Source organism: Zootoca vivipara, chromosome 7 (genome assembly GCF_965207765.1).
Source record: "Zootoca vivipara chromosome 7, rZooViv2.hap1.1, whole genome shotgun sequence".
NCBI lineage: Eukaryota > Metazoa > Chordata > Lepidosauria > Squamata > Lacertidae > Zootoca > Zootoca vivipara.
The window spans coordinates 78,312,898-78,326,730 of NC_142590.1; the positions used below are offsets into that span (position 1 = coordinate 78,312,898).

The 13,833-nt window shown below is 41.6% G+C and overlaps 1 long non-coding RNA gene across 1 annotated transcript; it reads left to right on the forward strand.

Annotated features, from left to right (window-relative positions):
- Positions 1-1,834: 1,834 nt before the first annotated feature.
- Positions 1,835-11,329, forward strand: LOC148685153 (uncharacterized). The gene is made up of 3 exons (XR_015951167.1): positions 1,835-2,178; positions 4,199-4,282; positions 11,139-11,329. It is a non-coding gene; the product is annotated as an uncharacterized LOC148685153 (long non-coding RNA).
- The last annotated feature ends 2,504 nt before the right edge of the window (positions 11,330-13,833 follow it).

Consider the following 13,833-nt stretch of genomic DNA (forward strand, 5'->3'; position numbering starts at 1 on the left):
CACCTTCCCTTTTTGAATGCAATTTATTTACTCGTTAATTGGTAGAGAATGGTTGGGCCCGAGGAGAATTTTTTGGCACAGAATTATGCCACTTTGCCTCTTGTGATTGATTCAAAATCAGTAGCAGCTAATGTGGTTGGGCAGAGCCACCCACCTGGCACATGTGTCACTGTAGCTTTCCTGGGGTGCAGCAGGGCGACAGTGAGGTCAGCATTGTGCAGATGCACCAGCAGAACCTGTCCAGCGCTCCCATGGCACCTGCGTACAGCCCAGACCTTGCCTCCACCCTGTGTTACCCAATGCCATCTAGGTTAACCTCAGCAAGGCCAGTATCAGGAGGGCAGCTCAGCCTCACCAGACCAGCTACTGCCGTTCAAAAACCTTCTGCCATTAGCTGCAGTTCTCAGAATGCACGTTCCAGACGTACTTGGCTGCCTTCTTTGAACAAACCATTTTAGTACTGTGGAGATAAAACTTGAAGATTGAATGATTAAATGGGCTAATGATGTAGGGCATAACATCATCATGGAAGATTGGGAAAGGTTATGGAAGTATAATATGAAATTTACCGTGTGTACAGTGCTAAAAGAAAATTTGATGAAAATGATGTATAGATGGTATCTGACTCCGGTAAAGTTAGCTAAGATTTATCATATACAAGATAATAAATGTTGGAAATGTAAAAATCAAGAAGGAACTTTCTTCCACATGTGGTGGACGTGCCCCCAAGTGAGAGACTTCTGGGAAAAGATTTATAATGAACTGAAAAAAGTGTTGACAAACACCTTTACCAAGAAACCAGAAGCCTTCTTACTTGGGATAATGGGAGATGAAATACCTAGGAAGGATGTTACTTTTTTTGTATGCCACAACAGTTGCAAGGATTCTACTTGCAAAGAATTGGAAGAATGAAGAATTAGCAACGGTGGATGATTGGCAGAAGAAGCTGATAGAATTTTTGGAACTGTCTGAGTTGATCGGGAGACTCTGGGATTGGAGTGAAGCAGCAGTGGGAGAAGATTGGAAGAAATTTAAAATTTATTTAAAGAATAAGCGTATAATAGATTAGAATCAGTGGAAGTGAGGGAGATACAAAGAGGTTGTAGATAATACAATGGTGTGAAATAAGTATTGTTAGAAGATAATGATAATTTAATTAAGAAGTAAGATATAGATAGAGTGTAAAAGGATAAGATGTAAAAGAGAGAAATAAGGCAATATTAAACTAATAATTAGAGTTTATATAAGATTTAGAGTTTACTAAGAATGATATGTAAAGAATCGCAGAAGGAGGTGGAATGAGGAAGTCAATAGATTAGAAATAAGGGTTATAAGTTAGAATTTTTGTTTTTGTATTTTTGTATTTTTTGTATTCTGTATTTTTTGTGTTTTGTATTTTCTTTTTGTGTTTTGTATTTTTGTATGTTTTTGTTGTTTGAAAAAAATCTTTAATAAATACATTAAAAAAAACAAAAACCTGAAGATTGAAACCAGCTATAGAAGATCAGTAGACTTGGTCATTTCATACTGGTAAGCGATTTTATTGGTGGTTCACCAATTATGCCAATTTATGGGAAGCTTGGTAAACATAAGCAGTGCCCATGAATTATGCAAACAGATCCGCCCATGGGTTTTCTTTTTTTACATTCAGCTAAATAACCTGCTTTTAATTGATTGATATGCAAGGATGGATGTGCCAAATATGATCAACAAATGCAGTAACTGCAGATTTACAATACAGACATTTTAAACTAGATGTTAATCAGTGTTGTCTTCCACAAACGGGAGCTCAGTGCTGATTAATAGTTGTAAATCTTTATTTTGTTAAGGATATATAATTGAGGAAGGAAATCAGCCCTGAGTGCTCACTGGAAGGACAGATCCTGAAGCTGAGGCTCCAATACTTTGGCCACCTCATGAGAACAGAAGACTCCCTGGAAAAGACCCTGATGCTGGGAAAGATGGAGGGCACAAGGAGAAGAGGATGACAGAGGACGAGATGGTTGGATAGTGTTCTGGAAGCCACCAACATGAGTCTGACCAAACTGCGGGAGGCAGTGGAAGACAGGAGTGCTTGGTGTGCTCTGGTCCATGGGGTCACGAAGAGTCGGACACGACTGAATGACTAAACAACAACATGTAATTGAGATAAGTGCATTTCTTCATGAAAGACTACCGGTACGTATACTCAGGTTTTATCAAAGTTATTAAATATTTGGTTGTATTGAACTAAGTTTTGCTCAGAGTAAACCATTTAAATTCATGGAAATAACTTAGTTGTGTAAACTAATTTCAATGGGTCTATTTTAAGTAAAACTTAATTGAATACCAGCTCCTGTTAGTATTATTTATTTCAATTGAGAATCACTTCCTTTACCCCAAGTTCAAAATATATTCTCATCATCCATCATCATTATCATCTTAACAGCATACATGGTTTTATTGCAGAGGAATAAGATCACTAGTCATAACAGAGTATTCCACAAAACTATAATTACTTAATCCAATAATAATAATGTTGTTAGCCAAAAGCTGAACAGGAAAAAATATATATGCTCCATCTTCCCCAATTAGGAAAATCTAAAACATCACTTCCATTTTTCACGAACATTTCTCATAATAAATGAGATATGTCTGTATCTATTCAAATATTAGGGCATTGTAAATCCATAAATACTATTTCGTTCTAAACCATATCTCTTTCTAAGATCAATAAATTTCTGCCACCTTGAAGAGGTTCTCTTCTCTCTGTTCTTTCTCAATATTTTAGAAAATATGTGAATTTGTAGCTGTGAAATCCCCCCTTTTTTCAACCCATTCTTTAATTTTTTGTACAGCTTGTAATCTCCTGTATTTTGTGTAGAGAATTCTGGCCATAAAAGAAACCAGCTCTTTATCTTCTGACCTCATTGATTGTTCAACATAATTTAATAAAAACCATATAAAGTGAAGTGGGACCTCCTCTCCTAAAATCTTAGGAAATTGGTTTTTTTTTGTTATTTCAATAACTGTCCATCATCTTACACTTCCACCACATATGAAAAAGTCCCCTAACTCTTTGTGACATTTCCAGCATAATGATGGACAATTTTCACCAAATTTGCTTATCTTTGCTGGAATGATGCACTGTTTGCTGAAGTCTTTGAAGCATTTTCTCTTATGCTCATATTTAATGAAAATTTACGAGGTGATTTCCAGAGACCTCCCCAAATATCCAAAGAAATATTCTGCCTAGCATTTTGTGCCCCCTTCACCATGTATTCTGTTATCTGTTCTGTATTTGATTTAACTAAAAGCTGATATATTTTTACTTATTCCTGTTTGTTTTCATAATTAACTTCTCAAATACCGTAACCTCTCTCTTAAATGTGATTGCCTTCTAAGATATTTTTGGACAAGGATCTTATGCTTCCTATGAAGCATCTCCATAGGCAACACGCTCCTGCTAGCATGCTAAGTTAAATGTTCAGGCAATCTGCATGCCTATGTTACACCGGTAAAAATAGATGTCCTTCCTGTCAGGATACACCCCTGGGGACCCACACAGCCCCCAGGATGAGACAAATCTCTCTGGGCGTCCTCCTGGTGTTGCATAGCTCCAGGACGTCCATAAATTAATAGCTTACCTTCCAAGTCCCAGACTGCAGAATCCGGGACCGGCAGCCGTGTGACACCGGAGGTTGCGTCGACGTAACTTCCGGTGTCGCTTTGCCCTTCTATGGGCACCAAAAATGGCCTCCGCCGGCTTCGAAAGTTGCTTCTACGCATGTCAGGAAGTGCGTTGACACAACTTCCGGTGTCGCTCCGCCCATCTATGGGCACCAAAAATGGCCGCCGCCGACACCGGAAGTAGCATCTATGCACTTCCGGACATGCGTAGATGCGACTTTTGAAGCTGGCGGTGGCCATTTTGGTGCCCATAGAAGGGCAAATCAGAAAAAAATGGCCGCCAGCAGGAGAAAATAAGGGAGAAAAATGGGAGACGAAGTGATATGGGGGACCACCGGGAAAAGGTAAGTAAAAGCGGGGGTTTCCCGGGGAAAACAGGGTACTTGGCAGCTATGTATTAGTCCCGGGATGCTCCAGCGACACATAACTGTAGCAGATGCCTATGTGCACACACACTCAGCAGAGATAAGCAGAAGCGAAGTGGAGAATTGTGTGTTTATTCTAAGCTTTTATTTGGCAATCTTTACAGGACAAACAATCATGGCATTCTCTCACTCTAGCGCCGAGAGAGATGAGAAAGTAAAAGGTACAAAAACACAACAGAGCGGAAGAGGTAAGGCCAACTTCCGTTCTCAGGCTTTTCCGCCTAGAAAGTAAACACAGATATGTGACGTGATGTAACAGTCACACATCAGCAACGGAGGAGTGAAATGCTAACACTTCCTTGGTTGTTTTATATGGCAAGTATTTGACACATGCCCGGATTGGGAATGGGAAATGGTTGGGGGGCAGCGGGGAGGAAGCATACCAGCCAAAGGCACCAAGGACTAAAGCCCTGGTGTCAGATCTGCAGAATTTCTATCCCTAGCTTGAAATTGATGTGGGTAAATTCACCTTGTTAACTCTTTTAGCTTGGCGACTATATGTTACTCTGTCCACTCGGATGTTGTCAGTGTAGATGCGGAGACCACCCATAGACCATGCCTTGCCAAGGCCTCAGAATGACGGCAGTCTAATAGTAATGCACAGATACCCTAAATGAGAGCAGGGTGTTTCTATAATTCAGGGAATTCATATATTAGTTGGTTCTGCAGGATGTCTATCTTGGTTTTGGCCTCTTGTAACAAGAAACTATACAAAGGTCTGTATAGTTAAAGCTATGGTTTTCCCAGTAGTGATGTATGGAAGTAAGAGCTGGACCATAAAGAAGGCTGATCGCCGAAGAATTGATGCTTTTGAATTATGGTGCTGGAGGAGACTCTTCAGAGTCCCATGGACTGCAAGAAGATCAAACCTATCCATCCTGAAGGAAATCAGCCCTGAGTGCTCACTGGAAGGACAGATCCTAAAGCTGAGGCTCCAATACTTTGGCCACCTCACCTCATGAGAAGAGAAGACTCCCTGGAAAAGACCCTGATGTTGGGAAAGATTGAGGGCACTAGGAGAAGGGGACGGCAGAGGACGAGATGGTTGGACAGTGTTCTCGAAGTTACGAACATGAGTTTGACTAAACTGCGGGAGGCAGTGGAAGACAGGAGTGCCTGGCGTGCTATGGTCCATGGGGTAATGAAGAGTCGGACACGACTAAACGACTAAACAACAACAACAAAACAAGAAACTCCAGGTCATTTTCTCTACTGAGATTCCCAAGAGGCAGATCTCACTCGTTTTAGTTGTTTCCCAATCATCTTCTCAAGGGGCTAGAAGCTGCCAGAAATGAAAAAGCATGCCATCCTTCTTGTTAGTCACCATGATTTCATTTCCCAGGAAAAAGATTTTCTTATTCAAGGCATTGTGTTTTGTGTCCCCAATGCTCAATTGTATTTTGTGTCTCAGATGCTTCCATTTCGATTTTGCTAACTGCCTCTTCTCTAAGGTTTGTCAGCCTGGGAAAGTATCCCCATAAGACGCTTGAAAGAATTGGGAGGGGGGGATTATTTAATTGCAGGGTTGAAGCACTTGAAATGAACATGTACATCTGAGGACAGCGGCTGAAACGAAATGAAAGGCAGGGGCATTAGGAGGGCATCAAAAATAAGGATGCTGGGGGTGGGGTGGGGGGAGAGATTTCTTCTAAAACAGCCCGCTGGTGACTTTAGCTGTAGAAAGGAGGGCAACGCACATTCAGTTTAGGCTATGTTCCTGCTGCAGGAGCAAGTGTTCTTGGCTCAAACTTGGGAAGACCATCGGGAGTAATCGCTACGCTTCAAGAGTAGCCAGCATATCACTGCCATGCTCTGGGACGGCGAGGAGGTGGGGCATGGAGTCAGTGATGGAGGGCCTCCACTAGCACACCTAAACCACTCCAACCTTACCACCCCCTGCCTCCCCCGCCCTCATTATCCATGTAAGCAGCAGTGATGCCACTGCCTGTTTTGCAGTGGCACTCCTTCCGGCTGGCTGCTTCTGCTAGGCTTTAAGCCAAGGATGAGGAGCCTACGTTCTGCACTGGTGATTCTCTCCCTCCTACGCTGGATCCCGTCACTTCTTATCTGACCCCGAAAGAGGCACAAATGGCAGGATGCTTTCCTATGTCGGTTATGAGTTAGCACGAGGGTGTCGATCAGAAATCCTTGGAAGCTTCCTGAAAGATAGATGGAGGAATGTCAGTAAAGACTAATCATAGACTAGGTTGCCAGGGCAACGTGGGACATCCGATACCTAAAATGGGCAAAAGGCCTACGCACTTCTGGTCAACCCCAAGGTGATACCGGGGGGAAGTGGAGAGCAGGAAGACATCAGGCTTCCTCAAACTCGGCCCTCCAGGTGTTTTTGGCCTACGACTCCCATGATCCCTAGCTATCAGGACCAGTGGTCAGGGATGATGGGAATTGTAGCCTCAAAACATCTGGAGGGCTGAGTTTGAGGAAGCCTGCCATACATGTTATCTATCCCATGATCAGTAACCTTAATGTATGTGAAAATGTTTTATGAGTCTTTGTTTGCGGAGTTTGAACTACTATGCAGTGGTACCTCTACTTATGAATTTAATGCGTTCCGAACGCACATTTGTAAGTTGAAAAAAATTGTAAGTCGAATCCCATAGGAATGCATTGGGAGAAAAAATCCGTAAGTAGAAGCAACCCTATCTAAAAATTCGTAAGTAGAAAAAAATCCTATCTAAACCGCATCCAAGATGGCGGACGGAGCTCTGTTCGTAAGTAGAAACATTTGTAAGTAGAGTTATTTGTAAGTAGAGGTACCACTGTATAAGCTTTTGTTCTCAAGTGCCTCAGGGCAGACCTTGTTAGCTGGCACGTTGAGTTAAGGGAGCTCTGTCCTATCGCAATGGCTATAATAAATGCCACTTCCCTAATCTGGATGCTTGAAAACAGTTTCTTTGGTTCTGTGGTTCATTTAAAAGGTGGTCTCACCTGGATAATGATCGAGGTAGTGTAGAAGTGAATTCTTACCACACTACTGTTTATTAATTTCTACCATTCACTGGCAGACTCTAGCACTCTAGACATATGACAGCATTGTAGCAGAAAGTGTTACTTCAGTTAATCTTCTATCCAGCTGGATAATGTCGTGACGAAGGCACAGATTTATTTGCGAGTTAACTGTAAACTAGCACATGGAAAACTCAGACCTGCCATGGCTCTACTAACACTGTATATATACCATGTCAGAAATGGCTATGTGGTATCTTGCCACCGACTATACAACAGAACCAGATTCTGCAAGTTTAAAAGATCCTCAGATGCCCCCCTCCTCTTTGTGGGTCCTATTGTCAGTCATTTCCTCCTGCATCTTTTATAAGAGTCCAAATCTTGGAGGAGGGAAGTCCAGGAGATTCTTTGGAATCTTGTTTTTATGTTGTATGTTGGATATGTGATTGTAAAGCTGTAATTTGAAAAACCAAATAAATAAATAAATTAAAATGATGATGATGATGATGATGATAGATCCTCAGATGCTCATAAAGCACTAGGAAAAGCATCATGGCAGTGAGTGCAATCTGAGCCCTAGAGAAGTGGGGGATATTATTTTAAAGGAAAGCCACTGGAATTATGGAATAAATGTCAACAGCTGCTCATGTCACATCACAACACAACACACTCCAGTCTTGGGTAGAATGAGACTGTTCAGGCTTGTCCCACAAGGGGGGGTTTGATTTCCAAAGAATAGATTAAAATCAGTGCCCTCTGCCCTCCATTGCAGTACTAGGATTGCAAAAGCCAGAAAATGGAAGTGCTCAGGACTTTTGAAAGTTATGCAGCTATGTGGTGTTGAGCCAGCTTTCTCTTACTTCCCGTGGCAAAATTTGATGCAAAATAAAAGAGACCTCAACATTTCCACAGGAAAGCTGGGATTTCAGTTGGATGCCTTAATAGCATGCAGTGTCAAAAACACTCTTTGCCAGGCTGAGCAAGCTTCTTTCCCACTTCACTCTTGTGTATTTTGTAAACTAAATTCTTCTCACCATCTGGCCAGTCGCAGTTCTTTTTTTAACTATTTATGTATTTTTCCCTGCACTTCATTCTACCCTCAACCCTGTCCATGGAAGTGAAGGTAAGAAGGAAGAAAAAGATATAGGTCTGCTCTCATTTAATTTTGCAGGAAACTGGATCATACAACTTTTACTAGATTTAGGAAGTGCAACAAAATTAGACTAACTAATCTAATACAGCGCTTTATGTTGTCTAAAGCACGTAAGAAAGCAGCATATACAATCGGACTCATTCATTTTCTGACTGAATAGGCAGCTCCCATATTTGTGAGTTTCCAGATGATGCAGTAAATAGGATGTTACATCTTTTTCAAGCTAATTTCCTTCGCTATTATTCAAATACGCAATGAATTTAATTTACCTTTTTTAATTGACCAGCCACTATTGATATAATTATGAAATAATTTGGAGACCAGGTTGAAACATTGGGTAAGAAATTATGCTCCTGGGAAAGTAAGACCACAGGATGGTGGTCTTCTTGTGGTTTTATGACTTATTCCCTGTAAGTTGGGGTTTTATTATATAACTCATTGATTTATAATTTTATTGATTAGCTATTTTAAGCATGTAGGAAGCTGCAATATTTATCATTCATAAGCCATGCTCAGAACAATAAGAAAACATATTTGAAATAGGCCACCAATTATTTATGCCCTAATTTTATTATATGGAAAGAGAAGCTACACCCTGGCAGTGTGTAGACATAATAACATTTAATTGACTCTAGTGAGAGTTTGGTTCTTTAATCATTACTGAATATAATTTCACAGATTGTAAGTCCAACAGATAAACCTAAATGCATTCCAGTTGGGTTCTATCACACCCCTGGCCTACTATTCCTGTGGGGCCTATTAGCCAGATTATTTCAAATGTGGGTGAACTTTCTGAACTGCATTTGCCTCGAAGTAACCAGAAGTTGCCATCCTCAAAGCACTTAATTTTCTCAGAGGCATTATAACTTCTGAATGCCAGTTTCTGGGACTCACGGGAGGGGAGAGTTATTCTTGCGCTCAAGTCCTGCTTGATGGTTTCCCAGAGGCATCTGGCTGGCCATAGTGTGAATTGGATGTTGGACAATATAGAACATTGACCTTGTCCAGAAGGTCACTTCTTATTCTGTAGCAATTCCATGAAAGTCACTGCAATTGTTATCAGTGTGAGACGGCTAGAAGCTTGAAGCCTAAACTAGAAAACAAAACAAAACCCACTGGATTCTCACAACGGTCGAGGTTTTTGAGATGAAGGAAAGGGGGAGAAGCCGGCATTTTCAGCAATGATGTATTATTCATAATTCAGCAGTACTAATCAAAAGCTAGGTCAATTCATAATTTTAATGATGTCAGGTGTAATGGGATTTTGATTATGCAAGAAATGCTTGGCTTAGAGAAGGATTCAAAACCTTGTTTCTGTTGGCCTTAGGCTGGGATAGACAGCATCTAATGATGACATGAAGGCCACTTATCTGAGAAACACAAGTCCCAAGAGCAACAAGGACTCTCGTGGTACCCAACAGGCCAACAAATATATTGCGGCATAAGCTTTTGTGAACTACATCCTGGCCAATCTCTATGAAAAAGTTCAATAAATGGACACAAATCCGTCATATCAGAAACACCAATATCCAAAAAAAGAGTGGGCAAACATTTCAAGCTCTCAGGATACCCTGCAACGAATCTTAAAGTGGCCATACTTGAACAAAAGAGCTTCAAAAGGAGAGACTGCAAGAAACCACTGATTTACAGTTCATCAAGGGGTTCTGTTCTGAATCAGCATGGTAGATATTTATTACACTACATGTGTTTATTGGTTTATCAATGCCAGGATGTCTGTGTTGTCTGCTGCTAATAAAGTTAATTATCATTGTCTGTATTTTTCTGTATCTCCTTTCCTTCTGACCTTACTGTTTACCATTTCTCCTCCCCAACGGAGGAGGGAGGGTGGTTCTTCATCTTTAAACCAGGCATGGATCAGAAAGCCCTTCAAATAGAAGATGCTTCCCAACAGAGAGTAGGATGTGTTACATCAGTACAGTAAATTACAACATGCTTTACTTCCTAGAGTGGACAGAGACAGGGGGATGTATAACTTCCTGTTCCTGCTATAAGTGACTCAGCAAATGATTGTGACTCTATAAAAGCAGAGTCACACAGCCATTTTTTTCTCTGTTCGATTCAACTTTCAGTGAAACTGATCTGTAAAAATGTTACTTGGAAAAGAGAGAGAGAGAGAGACATTGCTCATACTTTTGTAAACCAATAAAATCTTTAATATTAAAACTTTCAGTATAGTCTCATCCATTTTGTTGTCTGCTGGCTCTCAGCCAGCAGCACTTCAGCCCATCCTCACAAAGGATGTAAGCCACGTTATATGTTTGTAACCTGAAGCTTAAACCTTCTAGGATGTTTACTGTGAACAACTGTGAACAACTTGTGAGTAAACTTATTGTTATACAGTGGTACCTCGGTTTAAGTACACAATTGGTTCTGGAAGTCTATACTTAGCCTGAAGCGTACTTAACCTGAAGCGAACTTTCCCATTGAAAGTAATGGAAAGTGGATTAATCCGTTCCAGGCGGGTCCGCAGAGTACTTACTGAAAGTACTCAAATCGAAGTGTACTTAAACCGAGGTATGACTGCACTTTTAAAGACAGACTTGTGAGTCTTTATTGTATTTTAAGAGGGAGAAAAGGGGACACCGGGAGTAATCCACCTGGGCAAACCAGATTGGATTAGTCATCTTGTAAAGATTCAAACGAATCTAATCAAGTAGCTTCGGTGAATATAGAGGGGATTTGCTCTGCTACATCACTCACTAGCGTGAGTGAAGGAAGGATAATACTTAACAAATATTTCCTTACGTATTATCCTCAGAGGACTGCAATCTGTAAAGCAAAACACAAGGCCACCTTCCTGCATATGAACATTTGAATCCATACTCTCTTCCAACACAAAAGTGTGAGTCACCTTTTGGAGTCTGCCATATAACTATATTATTATAATTGTGTTCTGTGACTAGGTACTCCACTCTGAATAGGCACAATTTAGCTGATCCGGGCTTGTTACCTGAAGGCATTGCATGAAGTGTTCAATCCATTTGGAGTGGGTCATTTAATTCAGCTGAAGAGACACACGAAGACGTGAATTGAAGTAGGACCTGGTGAGAACTGCTTTTCTGTTCTGTTCTGGGAAAACATCTTGCATACTCGAACACTATGAGAACAAATGAAGGCTTCATAGTTAGAAAACTGAAGGGGCACAGGAAAAAAAGGAGGCGGAGAACACGATTGAGAAGTTAATTTCTCTTACATATTTCTATAACTCTTGATATGTTGCTATAGCAACTCTAATGTGGAATGGGAAAAGCATTTGTTTCTATAGAAACCGCTTGCCCTACATGTGGGGAAAAGTTTGCTTTGCAACATACAAAGCCTAATATTAGATTGTGTGTGTGTTTTTTTTAAAGAGTGAAACCCGCCCACCTAGGAGTGTTCAATCAACACAAATAACTTTGTATCTCTCCAGAGTAACAAGGAAGGCAGTGAATAGCGTTGGATTAAAATATCACTATTTGGGTGACGTGCAATTGGGGGGGAAAGGATGAAATCGCCAGGTCTTTGAGTTGTACAAAAGACACAAAAAGTCTAAAAGTGCAGGCACTGTCAGAATCCATAGCTCTTGGTCAATGGGCTGTTACATTCAGGACCAGTTGGTGGCTCTGAACTGTAGTTTAGCTGTAATGGGGCTCAACAATGCAAACAGAAATGATGTTTACTAGGACTGAATTGGAAAGAGAGAATGTGTACCATTTGGAAAATCATGGTGTTTTTCTTGAGAAAGTGTATGTGTGTGTATATATATATATGGATGAATGTGGAGGGCAGGGGTAAGAGATCTTGAGAATTGTGTTATGCCAGACACAGCACTAAACCTATATACTTGTCAGGACTGTAAAAAATTGCCCTGAAGTCCACTGAGGTCATTCGAAATGCTGCCTTTTGGACTTCAACAAAACTCGGGTTGCGACCCACACATTATTTTGGATTACCACCACCTCCTCTGAGCACATCATTCTCAGTGATGCTGTTTGCCCAGCCATCTGTTGATTTTGTTCTTCTGGTGGGCTTATTGTTTTACAAAAGTAAAGCACAGTGATGTGTATATTTCAAAATGTCACTAGTGTAGCTCTCGTTAGTCATGTAATCACAGTGCTGGATCGAGCTGGATCCCACTGTAAAAACATGAGCGAACGTGTCATTTGGATGGGAGATAACATTTAAAAAGTGATGTGGATGATCGGGAAAGAGCAAGTGTATCTTTGACTCCTATCATGCAATTCTTCCTAAGAAACATAAGTTCTTTAAGTGCTTTCGCCTGACACCTCTGTGTAGGAATCAGTCTGTAGCCCTTTTTGGCTGTTCAATGCAGCCTCATGTACGGAATCATGCAGGGGGGCATGGGGTGTGCGCTGTCAAGATCTACCCCCTGTGGCACATCAGTTCTACTCAATTTAGAACTCTCCATGAGTTTAAGGTTGAGAGTTTGAAGCAGGAAACACCTTCTGCTTCTGGAGGCTCCCTGCATGATTTGAAACCCTGATTCGGCAGACCCGTGAGTAGAATAGACTCCCTGCTGCAAATTTTCACTCTAAGATGATTGAGGGACTGTACATGGAATAATGAAGTTGCACCAGAGGGGCAGAGCTTGGCAGCATTCTCTCGCACCCACTCATATGATTGTTTACAACTTGCAACTTTGGTGAATGCCTCAATAGGACTTTGGTTGAAATCAATTGCCTCAGATAAAACAAAATGGATGCATGATGTATTTCAGGAAAACTGTTTTGAGAGGTGATCTGGCATGGTTTACACCCCTAAGAAAGCATATGAGTTCCTGCTAAAACAGAGCAAGGGCCAATATGCACTAGCAACCTGCTTTCCACAGTGTCCAATCATATGTTTCTTGGGAAAAGTTACAAACTTGGGAAGGGTTTAGCAAGGAGCCGTCACTCACTGGTAGCACTGGAGGAAGAGGAGTGCGGGGGGAGCGCACCGCCCCTGGCAGCGCGATCCTGGCAGGGTGCCACTGCGGCTGCCCCCTGCCCGTGCTGGGCACCCCACCCCCGCAGGCGGCGCCCCTCACCCCCAGGATGCGCGCCATACCCCGGCGGGCGGTGCGCCATGCCCCCCAGGACGCGCACCAGCCCCGCCCCCGCCTGCTCTCTTCCCCCCAGTGTCAGAGCATGAAGCTCTGCCACTCACTGGTAGAGCACACATTTTACTTGCAGAGTGTCTCAGGATCAATGTTTTGGATCTTCATGTACAGCTCCTCTGAAACCCCATGAAGACCACAACCAGAGTATTTGTTTGCACAGTCATCTTCTGCATTATTGTGATAGTGAACAGTCTGCAAATGTTTAGTATCAAATATAGATACTTTCAGGCTGTTCTGTTCTATCAGGTGTTCTTTGTTTTGTAGTGTTCTTGTTCCAGGCTATTCACTCGGAAATTTCTTTCACAAAACGCTTTAGTGGAATTCTGACATTCAGTTAAGGGTTTGTATGCCTGCTCCCTTTAACCACATTCTCCTGTTGCATAATCACTTGAAACCAAATCTGCAGCATTCTCCTTTTGACTTTCAGAAGTCTGAAAGGCAGGGTCCAGTCTGCCTTCCTTAAAAAATTTAAGTCTGGAGAGATATTGTAGGAGGAAACT